A 14271-nucleotide genomic window follows, 5' to 3' on the forward strand; every position below is an offset into this window, starting at 1 on the left:
TCTAGATAACTAGTTGGGTAACCTCTGCCTTAGAGGCAGGAATCTAAAAATTTGGTTCTGGGTTTATTCCCCAACCCTATCATACAATTTGGTTAGTCTCATCTCTGCTCACAAGCACAGATTTTGCATAGTACCTACTGCTTGATGTTGTGGACCTGGCTTTTTCTTTAATTTATAAATCCAGGCTTCACCTCCTGTAGGACCAATGGTGTGCTGGTACTAATTTCTACTGCCTTATGAGAACCAATTTTATATTTGGCTGGAATTTTGTAAGCTAGATAATAAACACAGTCATTATTAAAATTAAATTACACACTCCTTCAACCTCTGCCGCGGTCGCTGCCGCCGTCACCTCCGGAGAAGAAGGGAAGTGGGAGTGGAGCCCACGTTGGACGTCACCCAGGTCCTCCAGCCGCCCTGCCCCAAAGAGTGTAAGATGTTTGCCTGCGCCAAGCTCGCCTGCACCCCAGCTCTGATCGAGCTGGATCCAGAGTTGCCCACAGACCAATTTCTGCATCAGTGTTATCTCGACCAGAGGCTAGGACTGGAGAGGGCTCTACGGTATTTAATGGGGCCCAGAATGGTGTGTCTCAGCTAATCCAAAGGGAGTTTCAGACCAGTGCAATCAGCAGAGACATTGATACTGCTGCCAAATTTATTTGTGCAGGTGCTGCAACAGTGAGAGTGGCTGGTTCTGGTGCTGGTATTGGAACAGTCTTTGGCAGCCTTATCATTGGTTATGCCAGAAACCCTTCGCTGAAGCAGCAGCTGTTCTCATATGCTATCCTAGGATTTGCCTTGTCTGAAGCTATGGGTCTCTTTTGTTTGATGGTTGCTTTCTTGATTTTGTTTGCCATGTAACAGAAATTACTGCTTGAAATGTTGGCATTCATATTAATTACGGATGTAATTCTGTGTATCTTCCTGTGACTCCGAAAAATGTAGTATTGGTGTCATGGAAATGTACGTTATTTCCAAGGTCATTTCATTAAAGATGAAAACTTAAAAAAAAAATTAAATTACATAAACTTATGTAAATTCTATTAAAAACAAGTTCATCAATAGTCAAAGCTCATCAATTCCTAATTATTTTACTATATTTCATTATTATGTGTACTTCTGAGGGTTTTCTTTGTTTTTGTTTTTTTTTTAAAGATTTTATTTATTTATTTGACAGAGAGAGACACAGTGAGAGAGGGAACACAAGCAGCAGGAGCAGGAGAGGGAGAAGCAGGCTTCCCGTGGAGCAGGGAGCCTGATGCGGGGCTCTATCCCAGGACCCTGGGATCATGACCTGAGCCGAGGGCACCCGCCTAATGACTGAGCCACCCAGGTTTCCCCTTCTGAGGGTTTTTTAAACTTCAACTGTATCTGTATTCTAGAAATACTACATAGTTGTGTATTCTTGTCCTCACTTGGCTTTCTGTGACTTCATGTCAGTAGCTTTAAATGGGCCACATGCGAATATTTATACCATGGAAATTGTCAAAAAATACAAATCAGGGCTATTTTCCCTGGAAAGCCAGTTTAAAATCTTTATTAGCACACCACTGTGCAAATGTCATCCTTGGGAATTCATCACAGCTGAGAGAAACTGGAAATGACAATGGTAGACAGGCATGTAGAGATTAAAGTTCAGACCCACTATTCCCTAATTTTTAAAAGAATTATTTCCTTGATGATTATTCTTAAAATAAGTCTACAAGATTGCTGCATGGATCTTCTGAAACTGGCTTTTGAGAATCCACACCTACAATTTGCACCTTCTGCTTTTCCAGCAGCAACTACAAAGACTGATGGGATGCATTACAGAAGGTCAACAGACCATATGCCAAGGAGTTCCCTGGAAAATAGCCTGACATTTTGAGTCAGTGTTTCCTGACTTCTACCCAATGATAAACCTTATTATGAAAATGCAATTGAAAAGAGTACATAGTTTTCCCCAGAGTTCAAGGAGCATGTAAAGAGAGATAAAGTATAAGTAGGACAGTGGGGGAAATGGTTCTTTAGGGTGTAAAACATATATATTCCATTTTTAAAAATTCTACATTTTTGTAATAAGTTTTCAACCATCAGGGGTTCAGGTTGGGTGTCATATAGCTCTCACGTAGGTAAAACCAAATGAGGCTCACTTTCCCCTTCCAAGTTTCCTGAAGCTAACCCTTTTCCTTCCTTTTTACATGTTATCTCCACAAATAGAGCTGGTAAAAAGTATCTGTTACAATGACCTGGGCTTTACCATTCATGGAAAATCTCTCTAAATTATAGGCTTTTCCTCATAGAGACCATTTACAGTGGGCATAATACAAGGCTGTGTTCAACCATGCCACTCTTTGAACTAGCCGTACCATGTTATTACCACACTAAACTGGAGTGGCCAGTTTTTCTATAAATAAATATCCTCCTCACTGGGTAGATGAAAATCCTTAGTAGCAGTTCCTGTATTATTGATTTTATGGTTTCTAGCTTCTCTGCTGGGAATGACTTTTGAGTTGTTTTGAAAAAAGAAGTCTTGTAAACACTTGACTGTTGCTGAACTTGAGAAAAATCCGATCAGCAGGGAATCAATAACATTATTACTCAGCTGGATTCCCTGTAATTCTTCCATTTCTGGGCCAGGTGGGTGGATGAGGGTGAGGAGGTGAACTCTTTCAAAGAGATTGTATGTTCTTCCTGGATGCCATTTATGTCTTTGCAACAGTCCTTTAATTTTGTGGTGTTGGAAATGGAGCTAATAATGACAATTTGAACAAGACTGGCTTCCTCTCTGTGAAGGAGAACAAAGCAGAGATTATTAGCTTTCACAAAAGTGATTAGAAGCTTAATCAGCCACTCTGTGAGATACTCCATCATCCACATGAAATAAAGTCCAGGAACTCACTAGAATTGTATAGCTTTTCATACAGCATAAGAAGTCCAGGCAAACATTTTATCTTCAGGTCAGTGGTTTGGTTGTTGTTGCCATTTGTCTTGTTTTTTCTTTCTATAAACCCTCTAAAGGGATGCTTTGGAGATACTGAAAGTCAGGATGTCTTATAGAAGCTTCAGACTCCATCTGACTTCCTTCACTGCGATCTCTTGGGTTCTTACAGCTATATCCTCCAGACCTGGGAATAACTTCTTGGCCAGGAGCTCCGGTCACAAACCTGTGCTCCCAGAGTCACATCAGCTGTGTAGGTCACAGCTGAGTTCTCATCTTTTGCACCCATTCTGATATTGCTTTCTTATGAACTGGCCCTCAATTGAATTCTTAACCTGTTCACTCTTGCCTCAGGGCCTGGCTCGACATGCTGCCCTAAAACAGACTTCCCATGGTTGAGTTCCTGCTATCTTGTAACATTCTTCCTTGCTAGGGTCTGCCTGCCTGACTGTGCAACATGTGACCACTGATAACCAGATCCCCTGATGTGTGTCCACTTGTTTGGCTTTTCACCTATTACAGCCATCTGACTTTCAGTCCTGGCTACATATTTGAAACACAAGTGAACTTTTAGGAAATATTTATGTCTGGTCCTCACCCCTAAAAACTTGGATTTAGTTGGTCTTATGTGGGACACTGATAATTTTTTTAAAGGCCTTTGTTATGGACTAAATTATGCCCCCCTTAATTCATATGTTGAAGACCTAACCCCCAGTACCTCAAATGTGACTGCATTTGGAGATAGGGTCTTTAAATAGGCAACTAAATTAAAATGAGGTCATTAGGGTGAGCTGGAAAATAATATGACTGGTATCCTTATAAGAAGAAGAAATTAGGACACAGACATGTACGGAGAGAAGACCATGTGAAGACACAGGGAGAAGGCCATCTACAAACCAAAGAGAAAGACTTCAGAAGAAACAAACTGCTGACTTCTTGATCTCAGACTCTGAACCTCTAGAACTGTGAGAAAATAATTTTTGTTGTTTAAGCCACTCAGTCTATCGTATTTGTTATGGCAGTCCTAGAAAACTAATACAGTCCTTAAGTAGATTCAATAAGTAGTCAGGAGTGGGAACCACTAATCGGGTTCTGAAGTTTTAACATACATCAAATCAACTAGAGAGGTTGTTAAAACACAGGTTACTGAATCTAAGCCTTAGCATTTCTGATTCAGTATCTCCTGAGTGGGGTCTAAGAATCTGCATTTCTATCAAATTTCTAGATAATACTAATGCAACTAGTCCTAGGACAATATTTGCAAACCAATGCACTAATTTATGTGTCACAGTTGGTCTTCCTTGAGTCTCCAGCTTCCCCCATCAACTCTTGATTGTTTTACTGACAGCTTCAGTACCCAGGGGTTCCCTAGTCCTTGATTCCCTTGGGCTGACCAAGTCAGCTGACCTTGATTCATACATGTATCTCCTTAGAAAAATGGAAATTCTGGGGGAGGGGGCATCTATGAATAGTTGCAATCTCAGTAAGTCTGTATATATGTTTGTGAATTTATGTATCTTTCCACAAAGAGTTTGAGGCAACTACTAAAATCTGAGAGAACTGGTTACTTCACATCTAAAGATCTGAATAAATGTTTCCATTTTAAATACTAGATGCATTCTATAGGTATTTTCTAGGCATTTTAAAAAAGCTTTTCTTCAATAATTTATTAACATTCATTTTGAAGAGTTAATAATAATAATAATAATAATAATGATAATGCTGTTTTAGATTTGAAGAGTACTTTGCAGTGTGCCAAGAAGAGGATATATGTGAAACTCCATCACCCACTTTAGTACTGTGAGGCTTAATTACACTGGAACTTTTCAGTTCTTTCTTCCTAACATCCATCTCTTTGACTCAGGATTAGCTGATGAATGAGAATTTCACTGTAGGAAGCCATTCCTATCCCCTGCTTATTCCTAAAGGTGTCTTTAAAGTTCAATTTGACCAACCTATCCTTTTAAGCACCCTGGAGGGGAAGACAGCCTTGGTCTGTGAGTTCCCTTTATGTCCCCAATGAACAGGACAGTGGAAAGCATGAATTAAGTATGCAATAAATAGCTGTTGAATCAATCAGAAAATGAAACTTTTATCCTGCACAGAATATGTTATTTCTCACCTTTCTTCCTTTGCATATGCTCTTTCTTCTCCTGGGCTAAAGACACCCTTTATCACCTAACTTGGGCTTCAAGATTCAGTACATAACTTACTCTGAATTGAGTTTGTGCCCCAGCAGAATCCATAACTGTGCTATTTCTCCCCCTTTGCTTTGAAATTCAGTGGCTATTGATTTAGTAATCCCATTGATAAGAGCTAACCTTTAGAGAGCTCTGTGCAAAGTGTATTCACATATGTAATTTCATTTAATCCTCAAAAGAATCACCTAGGGGCTTTTAGACACTACATTTCTCATCCCCACCTGAGACCAGATACATCAGAACATCTGGAGATGAATCCTAGGAGTTAGCATTTTAAAGAGCCTCTTGTGATTTTATTTTATTTTATTTATTTATTTATTTATTTTTAAAGATTTTATTTATTTATTTGACAGAGAGAGACAGCGAGAGCAGGAACACAAGCAGGGGGAGTGGGAGAGGGAGAAGCGGGCTTCCTGCCAAGCAGGGAGCCCCATGTGGGACTCGATCCCAGGACCCTGGGATCATGACCTGAGCCGAAGGCAGACACTTAACGACTGAGTCACCCAGGTGCCCCTGAGCCTCTTGTGATTTTAATGTACAGCCAAGACTGGGAATCACTGAGTCAGATGGTCCACATCTATGGCACAAAACATAAACCTACCCTTGTTTGAATGAGCTCTAACAACCTGAGAAAGATTTAAAAGTAGTTCAAAAAGTTCCTCTCCATTCTTGGTCTCTCTTCTCCCTTCTCTAGTTTTCAGCTCTTCTCCACAGTTTAGGACCTAGTTCCCTGACCTGCTTTCTAGACCAAAACACTTTCAGTCCCCTCTCAGTTCCTCCTATTTGCTTCCCCAATTATCAACACATTCAGCAAAACAAAAATAAAAACTGTGCTCAAACTAACCTTTGGGGAGTCTCCATCCATCTCAATATTAGTAGGGTAATTACCTGTTAGCCCTTTGAGGGAGAGGCCTTGGCATGTCTTTTTTATCTTCGCTATAAACATTCAACAAATGAGAGCAAATTACTTGCTTAGTGATAAGGCTGCTGGTGGAGATGATATAAGGGATTTGTAAACTGGATTAAAGATCTTGGAATTCCTTTATGGGGTACCCTTGAAAGGACCTACACTGGAGAGTTACAGGTTCAGACTAGCATTTGGAAAAGATAACAGGGGCTGCAGATGAATTGAAGAGGACTCAGAGTTAGGAGATTATTGGAGAGAAAGACTAGAGCCGAGGAGTAGATGGGAAAATATTTTAGAAGTGGAATCCATAAAGCAGCTTAAAATGATACAACTCTCATTCCTCTGTGTTGTTGCATTTGTCCAGGAGGTGACTAGATGTCACTCCACAGGGGAACCTTTGTATTTTAAAATATGTTATAATATAAAAGCATTATAACACCTACTTAGCATAATTTAATCATTCTGAACCCTATTACCTTTTTAAATTAAACAAGCTTGGCTTTTAAATAAGGAATGAGAGTGGAGAAAGCCAAAGGCAATTAAATATAAACTTTTCTGGTTTTCTTCTCTTGACCAACACTGGTGTCTGATGTAAGTGTTCAGAAAACTTAAAAATGTTTTACATCCAACAGTAAGAGGTTTTAAATCAGCTGGAAGCAAGAACAAAAACATTAAGATTAAAATAAGTCTTAGCTGTTCCTTTAATCCATTGCTTTGTGCATATCTCTGCATGTGTTCATTATAAGTTCTTTAAAGTTATTAAACCAGTTGATACCTGAAGGTTATAATGTACTGGAAATTCTAGAGATGCAACACCACATTTCACTCATTGAGAACTGCTCAGGCTTCACAAACATCCCGGCATTCAAGACCTTTTCCAGTGGTATCTAAGAGGTGTCTGTGTACGGGACCCATACAAGCCATATGTTGTATACCCAGGACAGTTCCAATTTATGCTTATAATGTGGGCCTAATTTTAATTTCATCCCTTCCATTTTCAAAAATGTCTTTAAAGATTTAGACTATAAGTTACCTTATCATCCTAGCTATGAGAGAAGGAGCAAGTGTTTGTGTTGTGAAGGGAAAAGTTCCTCCAAAATAAGACAGTTCACTTTTTCTTTCCTTCTTGACTCTCTGAACAACTGAACTGGGTGAGTGGCAGAATCACATGCTTCCATTAGTTGGAGTAGGAAGAGCCGTGGGAAAGGTGTGGGAGAAAGCTGGAGTGGGAGAGGAAGATTAGAGATTTCTCAAACCCCCATTATGGATGACAGGAGCTGTAGAAGCAGCTAGTGAACTCTACTATGGACCAGGGCAAAAATATTCATGAAAAGTAACATAGTCACTCTTCCTGAGACCCAAATCTTAACATCTCATTGACAAACTGAGTTAGAAACTGCCTGGAAAACTTCCAGCATATCAATGATAAAAGACAGACTCTCCAAGGGGCCAATGGCATGTTATTAGGGCAAGAAGTTGAGGGGACTGGAAAGCCAAGTTGGACAGACTCTAAGGGCACCTGCAGCGTGGATTGAAGCAGGGAACTCTGCCATCTCTGTCGGTGGGCTGAATTTCATCCTCCTGCCTCCTCTGAAGCTGATGACTGTGTCATCTTGAGCAAGTTGCCTAACCTCCCTGTACCTTGCTTTTCCAAACTGGGAAATGAGAAGCTTCAGAAGTGACTACATCACTGATAAAGATGTTGCTTCATTTTACAAATAAAAATCTTATTTCAGCATTCTTTTCTCTAGTCTGAAGCTTCTGTAAGACAGTGAGCAAATTTGTGTCCCTCATACATTTATGGAGCCTTTTCTTAGACTAGGGGATCCCTTAGACAGGGATACCTGGCTAGACTGAAACTTATTACTGTTTGTCAAAAAGAAAGCCCAAAATTGTGTTGTATATATTTTTATCTTAAGGGTGATAATTTTGATTTAGATGACATATATACATCCATACAAAATGAATGACATTAATGCTTATTTTTGTGGCTTCACAAATTCATCTGTATAAGAAAAAAATAATCTTATTGGGTTCTTGAAAGTAAAAGACTAGATTCATTTTCAGTTACATAAACATAGTTTTAACATTTGAGGAACTAACTAGTCTCAAATCCCAGAAGTCAGCAAAATCAGTAAATATTGTTTATTTTTAAAAGATAAACATAATAGACTTCTGAAATCAGTCCTATATGGAATGTCAATACTTATAGTCCAAAGTGAAAATGTTTTAAAAATGTAAAGTGTATAAATGTTCTTTTTTGTTTCATTTGCTTAGGTACTGGATCTTCTTACTCCTCTCCTCACCCACACTCCCCAGTAGAGTGTCTTACAGATAAAAGCCTTGCTCCTCAAAGTGAGGTTTTGAGTCAGCAGCATGAATATCACCTGGGAGCCTGATAGAAATGAAGAATCTCAGACCCCACCCCAAGGCTACTAGATCAGAATCTGCATTTTAACAAGCTCTCTGGGTGATTTTCACGGACATTGAAGTTTGAGAAGTACTAGATTAGAGAATACTTGGCTAGGAATAGCATAGGTCATAAAAATAAGTTAGTCAAATAGAGTGAGTTGAATTAAAATACCTTGTGCTTGCCTCCGAAAGAAATTATATTAATCCTCCAAAGGCTCTTTTCTTATCCCTGTGTGTGCACTGATGTCTGCCTCTGTCTTCTCTTACCACTTGTTTATGGTATCATTCTCTTTCATATTATGTATGGTGGTTACATGTAATTGTGCTTAAACTTTATAATTGCTATTACTTAGCAAAATTTCAAACTTCCTCTAAAATTACTTCACTCCCAACCCTACAATATGCTCTATTTACACAGCCTATATCTGTTTCCTTTTCTCTGAGACTCCCTCCATAAAACCAGACATAATATGAAATAGAAGAATGGTTTGGCTTGGGAATGTACGGATTCTGGGAGTACAGCCATGGACCAGTGCCAACCAGAGTTGGATGAATAATACTGGGGTAAAGCAGTACTAGGGATCTTCATTAGCAGAAGGAGGGGCATATTTTAGTCATGGGTAATGCAGAATTCTGTTTCAGCATGAACTGTGACTGGTGAGAATATTCATTTCTGAGGGCTGAAACATGGCATACTTGGCCTATGGTGCTTTCCAGAAGCACCACTAGTGGAAGGAGTTGCTTAGGAATTATTTTTTTCTTTTCTACCACGCTTTTATTAATACATTTTAAAATTTCTTCCCAGTCAAAATTCAAATAAAGAAAATTGACTCATCTTGATTGAGGACAGAGCAGATGGGATAATATAGTTATAGGGTAGAAAGAATAAAAGCTATACAGTCAGACATACTAGAGTTCAAATCCCACATCTCCCATAAAAATGACCAAATTGCTTGACCTCTCTGACCCTCAGATTTCTCACCTGTAAAATGGGAATTATAATACTTATCTTGAAGAATTGTTTTAGATAACCAAATGAGATGATGTATTTACAGTCTCTAGGATAGGTCCTCGTACTTACTCAATGAATATTAAGTATCTCTTTTCTCCTTTCTTCCCTAATTCTATTCTGAATCAGTAGGCAGGATTATTTTATGATTGACTAAATAACCTGAGAGACGGTCACTACTGTGATTGAAAACCAAATAGGTGAATGTGATCTGCACATACCAGCATTATAAACAGATGCATGAGTATTATTTGTGCAGATTACACTGATATGTTGGGGGGACAGGGCTGATTAGTTTGAATAAATGTGAAAGTTAGTATGATTCTAGAATTCCTCTGCAGCCTCCAAAAAGACAGAACCATGCCATCTTCAAGTACTTTCCAATATTTAAGAGAGGCCCTTCCTTTCTACTGTCTTACTTTTGAAGACTATGGAGGAAGTGATTCTAAAAAGGAAAATGTTACTGAAATGCATACATGATTTTGATTTTTCTATGAATATAATTCTCATCTCATTCTTTCAGGCATTAATTCAATATCTAAGTATTTACAGGGCCAGATGTTGTGTTAGATGCCAAAAATACAGTAGTCAACAAAACAGCCATCCAATTCAAGAAAGAGAAAGGGATTTTATGACAATATAGTTTCTTCCTAATCTTAGGCTTTGTATCTGAAAGCAAAGCAATTCATTTTCCCCCCTTTCTTCTTTTTTCCCTTTGCATGTTTGTTTTGGGTGCCTATCTCTCCCCTTTGTAAATTCACAGCATTTTGAGTATATTTTTCTTGGCATTTGGGATGTTAAATTTTATTCAGCTTCCTTAATTCTACTAAATCTCTTTTAAATTTTTCTTCTATAACTTGATTCTGTTTCCTTATTTGCATTACATGGACTTCTTTCTGTGAGAAGGAGAAACCATGACTATAAATTCTAGCTATTTTATCCTTTTCTAGAATAGGTCTACTAAATTGCTAATATTCAGAAAATGGGGGAGGATAGTAGGACCACAATTCAGAGACAAAGGATTATTGTTTGTTCGTTTACAGCTGGCCTGATTCCATTCACAGGCAGTTTGCTTAACCAAGGCAAATAATATTTCAGCTCTATCCTGGGATAAATATATGTAGATATAGAAAACACTACTAGATTGATGACCCTAAACTGTTCATGCCTCTCTAATATCCACACCCTTCGCAATGTTCTTCACAAACTCCCATTAAGAGGTGAACTTTATTTCCCCACTGCTTGAATCTGAGCTGGATTTGTGACTTGCATTAGCTAACAGAATGAGGAGGAAGTGAGCTTATCCCACTTTTGAGTCTAGGCTTCAAGAGGCCTTCTGTTAATACTGCCCAGATGCTATGAACATAAGCTGAGGCTATCCTGCTGGTAGACAGAGTCATATGGCCCTCTTACTCCTATCACCCTAGCCAACAGCCAGACATGTGAGCGAAGACATCCTAGACCAGCTAGGTCCCAGTGACACTCCAGCTGATTGCGGATACATGAGTAAGCCCAGTCAAACCTGGATCAGATGAGCAGAACTACACAGCTGAACTGTAGACTCATGAGCAATTTAAAAAAATTCTCATTTTAAGTTTCTGAGTTTGGGGTAGTTTCTTACTTAACACTAACTAACTAATTACAAATATTCTCGTTTGAATGATTCCATGGTTTGCTTGTGGTGATACCAAGTTTTCCTTTTCATTGTCTCCTTTCACTATGAATCCCAGCTTAGTAAAACTGTTTTTTTCTCTTTTTTTATCCTTCGGTTGGTAAGGAAATCTGAAGGCAGTGGTGTGCTGATAAATATTTTACAACAAAGCTCTTAGGAGAAAAAAGTGTGTGTGTGTGTATTTAAGTTTATTACAGATTTTACATTTATAGAGAATGTGTAACACACAACTTATAAATAATAAAATATACAATGCTCTTTTGTAAATTCTAGATATTCAATTGATTCTCACAAAATGCTTTTGTTAGTTTTTACAGAATATTTTATGTCATTCAACCATGATTTGACAAATGAAGTTACATCCCAACCTGTTACTTCTTATCCCAATTAATTTTTCTCATTATTAAGATACATATTTATTGTGGGTTTTTTTTGTTTTTTTGTTTTTTTTAAGATTTTATTTATTTATTTGACAGAGAGAGAGCAAGAGAGCACAAGCAGGGGGAGCTGCAGAGGGAGAGGGAGAAGCAGACTCCCCGCTGAGCAGGGAGCCTGATGAGGGGCATGATCCCAGGACCCTGAGATCATGACCTGAGCCAAAGGCAGATGCTTAACTGACTGAGCCACCCAAGCAGGCATCCCTACATGATTTATTGTTGAGCTAGTTGTAACTCTTGTACAAAAGTTATATTCATTCAATTGAAATCTTTTTCGTCTTCAGCATTAGACACAACACACTAAGTGTAATTTGTATTTTCTCCATTACTTTCTTTAGTCTAAGCAATCAATAAGACAATAAATCAGGCCTTGATTTCTAGTGTTAGCTGCTTTCTGTGGTGAAACATTGCCATCGTGATGATTTTCAAGCTACCAACACAATATCACTAAAATGGAGTTAGGAAGAGATGCTCAGTATCACACCATCATATGGTATTTGCACCATGCTGATATAATAATGATAAATAACCTCAAGAGCATAGATAATATTAGTAGAGTAAAATCACTGGGATGCAATCAGCTTTGAGTATTTATGACCTTTATTTTTAACATAATTTACTGAATTATAAATTCATAAAATTTAATTTTTAGGCATGTTTAACAATTGGCTCACAAAATTCCAAAAAATATTAACAATCAAATGAGCTGGGTCCAGTACACCCTTGCTGAAGGATGCTGGAAACAGCTGTTAAAATAGTTATAATAATAATAGTTATACTAGTAACAGTTATATATAATAATAGTTAGCATACTATTAGATTATTATTATAACCTAGTTATACTAATAATAGCTCCCATACATCTAGTGCTCTTTAGATCCCAGGTATTGTTCTAAGTACTTTAGATTCATAATCTCTTTTATTTCTCACAATACCTCAGTGAGGTAGGTATTGTTATTTGTATCTCTATTTTACAAATGAAGAAACAGAAGCAATAGAGTTACTTAGCTTGTCTAAGTTCATAAAACTACAATGGCCTCCCACAAAGATGGATATGTTTTATCAAAAATTTATTGTGCCTATAAAGATGAAATCAATATCCTGATGAGGTTCAGAATTTAGCAATGAGAACAACAGCTCTATTGGCAGTGTGAATAAAGATCCAAGGCCATTTATGAGACGGAGGCATAAATAGTGCCTAGGGAGGGAGACTGGGGTTTTGCTGAAGTCTTTGCTGAGATGTATCAACTGAATGAGTAAGAAGGCATTATAGGGAAAAAGTGGTGTTAAGTTCATGATACATGCTTGGAAGGCTGAAAGCTGAGTTGTTTGGTATGGCTGGAGTGGAGGTTGAGTATGAGCAAGTGATGGCAGTGAAGATGGAGAGTTAATGTGGAGTAGATAAGGCAGAAAGCTTGAGGTAAGAGTTTTGAGGGTGATCACAAAGTAGACATGTGCAGCCAAGAAAGGGAAAGAAGCAAAGCCAAACTGGAACTAATTAACAGGAGCTCATGGGCTAACAGAAGCCTCAGTGAGTTCAAAGAACAGACTTTTGTTATGTGTGTGATGGTAAATTTCATGTGTTAACTTGTTTAGGCCATGGTACCCAGATTTTTGATCAAACACTATTTTACATGTTTCTGTGAAGGTATTTTTTTGGGATGGCATTAACATTTAAATCAGTAGACTTTGAGTAAAGCAGATTGCTCTCCATAATGTGGGTTGGTCTCATCAAGTCAGTTGAAGGCCTTAATAAAAAGACTGACCTCCCCCAAGGCAGAGGGAATTCTGCCAGCAAGCGGTCTTCAGACTTAAACTGTGACTATTCCCTGGGTCTCCAGCCTGCTGTCGTACTGCTGTCATCTGTTTGTGCTGCCCACTCCCTAATTCATTATGTTGAAATCCTAATTCCAAAGATGATGGTTTTAAGAGGTGGGGCATTTAGGTAGTGCTGAAATCATAAGGGTAGAGCCTTCATGGATGGGATTAGTACCTTATAAAGGAGACCCCACAGAGATTCCTAGTCCCTTCTACTGTGTGAGGACACAGCAAGAAGGCACTTGCTAAGAACCAGGAAGAGGACCGTCATAAGAATGCTGGCACCTTGATGTTGGACTTCCTAGCCTCTAGAACTGTGAGCAATACATTTCTGTCATTTATAAGCTATCCAGTCTGTAGCATTTTGTTATAGCAACCTTAATGGACTAAGACACTTACCATCCATATTTTGAACTTAATCAGCCTCCACAACTTCATGAGCTAATTCCTTAAAATCTATCTATCTATCTATCTATCTATTACCTATCTATCTATCTATCTATTCATCCATCCATCCATCCATCCATCCATCCATCCATCCATCCAACCACACATTGTATTGGTTGTTTCTCTGGAGGATCCTAGACAATATGGAATATTGGAGTGGGAGCCAGTATGGAAAACTATGGGAACTTTTGAGGTGAGAACTAAAAAGTAAAGGACCTCCAGGTGGCCATAATTTTTAAAAACAGAAATGGAAATAAAAGTCATTGAAATTGAGGAAATCAAGAGTAGGTTGTTGGTTTGGCCATTTCTCAGATTAGATGGTATAAGGAACAGAGTAAAATAGAAAATGGTGAGAGTCAGGTGTCCTAGAACTGTGGTGAGGTGACCTGGAAGAGGTGACAGAGAAAAATGAAGAAAGATGGGAATCTAGATGGTGTGATCTTACAAA

The 14271-nt window shown here is 38.4% G+C and overlaps 1 long non-coding RNA gene and 1 pseudogene across 4 annotated transcripts in view; one reads left to right on the top strand and one right to left on the bottom strand.

Moving 5' to 3' along the window:
- The window catches only part of LOC144379067 (uncharacterized), a 269707-nt gene that overhangs the window by 188596 nt on the left and 66840 nt on the right, over positions 1-14271 (bottom strand). The gene's annotated exons all lie outside the window — the stretch shown is intronic.
- Positions 320-1019, top strand: LOC118536227 (ATP synthase F(0) complex subunit C3, mitochondrial pseudogene; annotated as a pseudogene).

This window comes from Halichoerus grypus, chromosome 9 (assembly GCF_964656455.1).
Source record: "Halichoerus grypus chromosome 9, mHalGry1.hap1.1, whole genome shotgun sequence".
NCBI lineage: Eukaryota > Metazoa > Chordata > Mammalia > Carnivora > Phocidae > Halichoerus > Halichoerus grypus.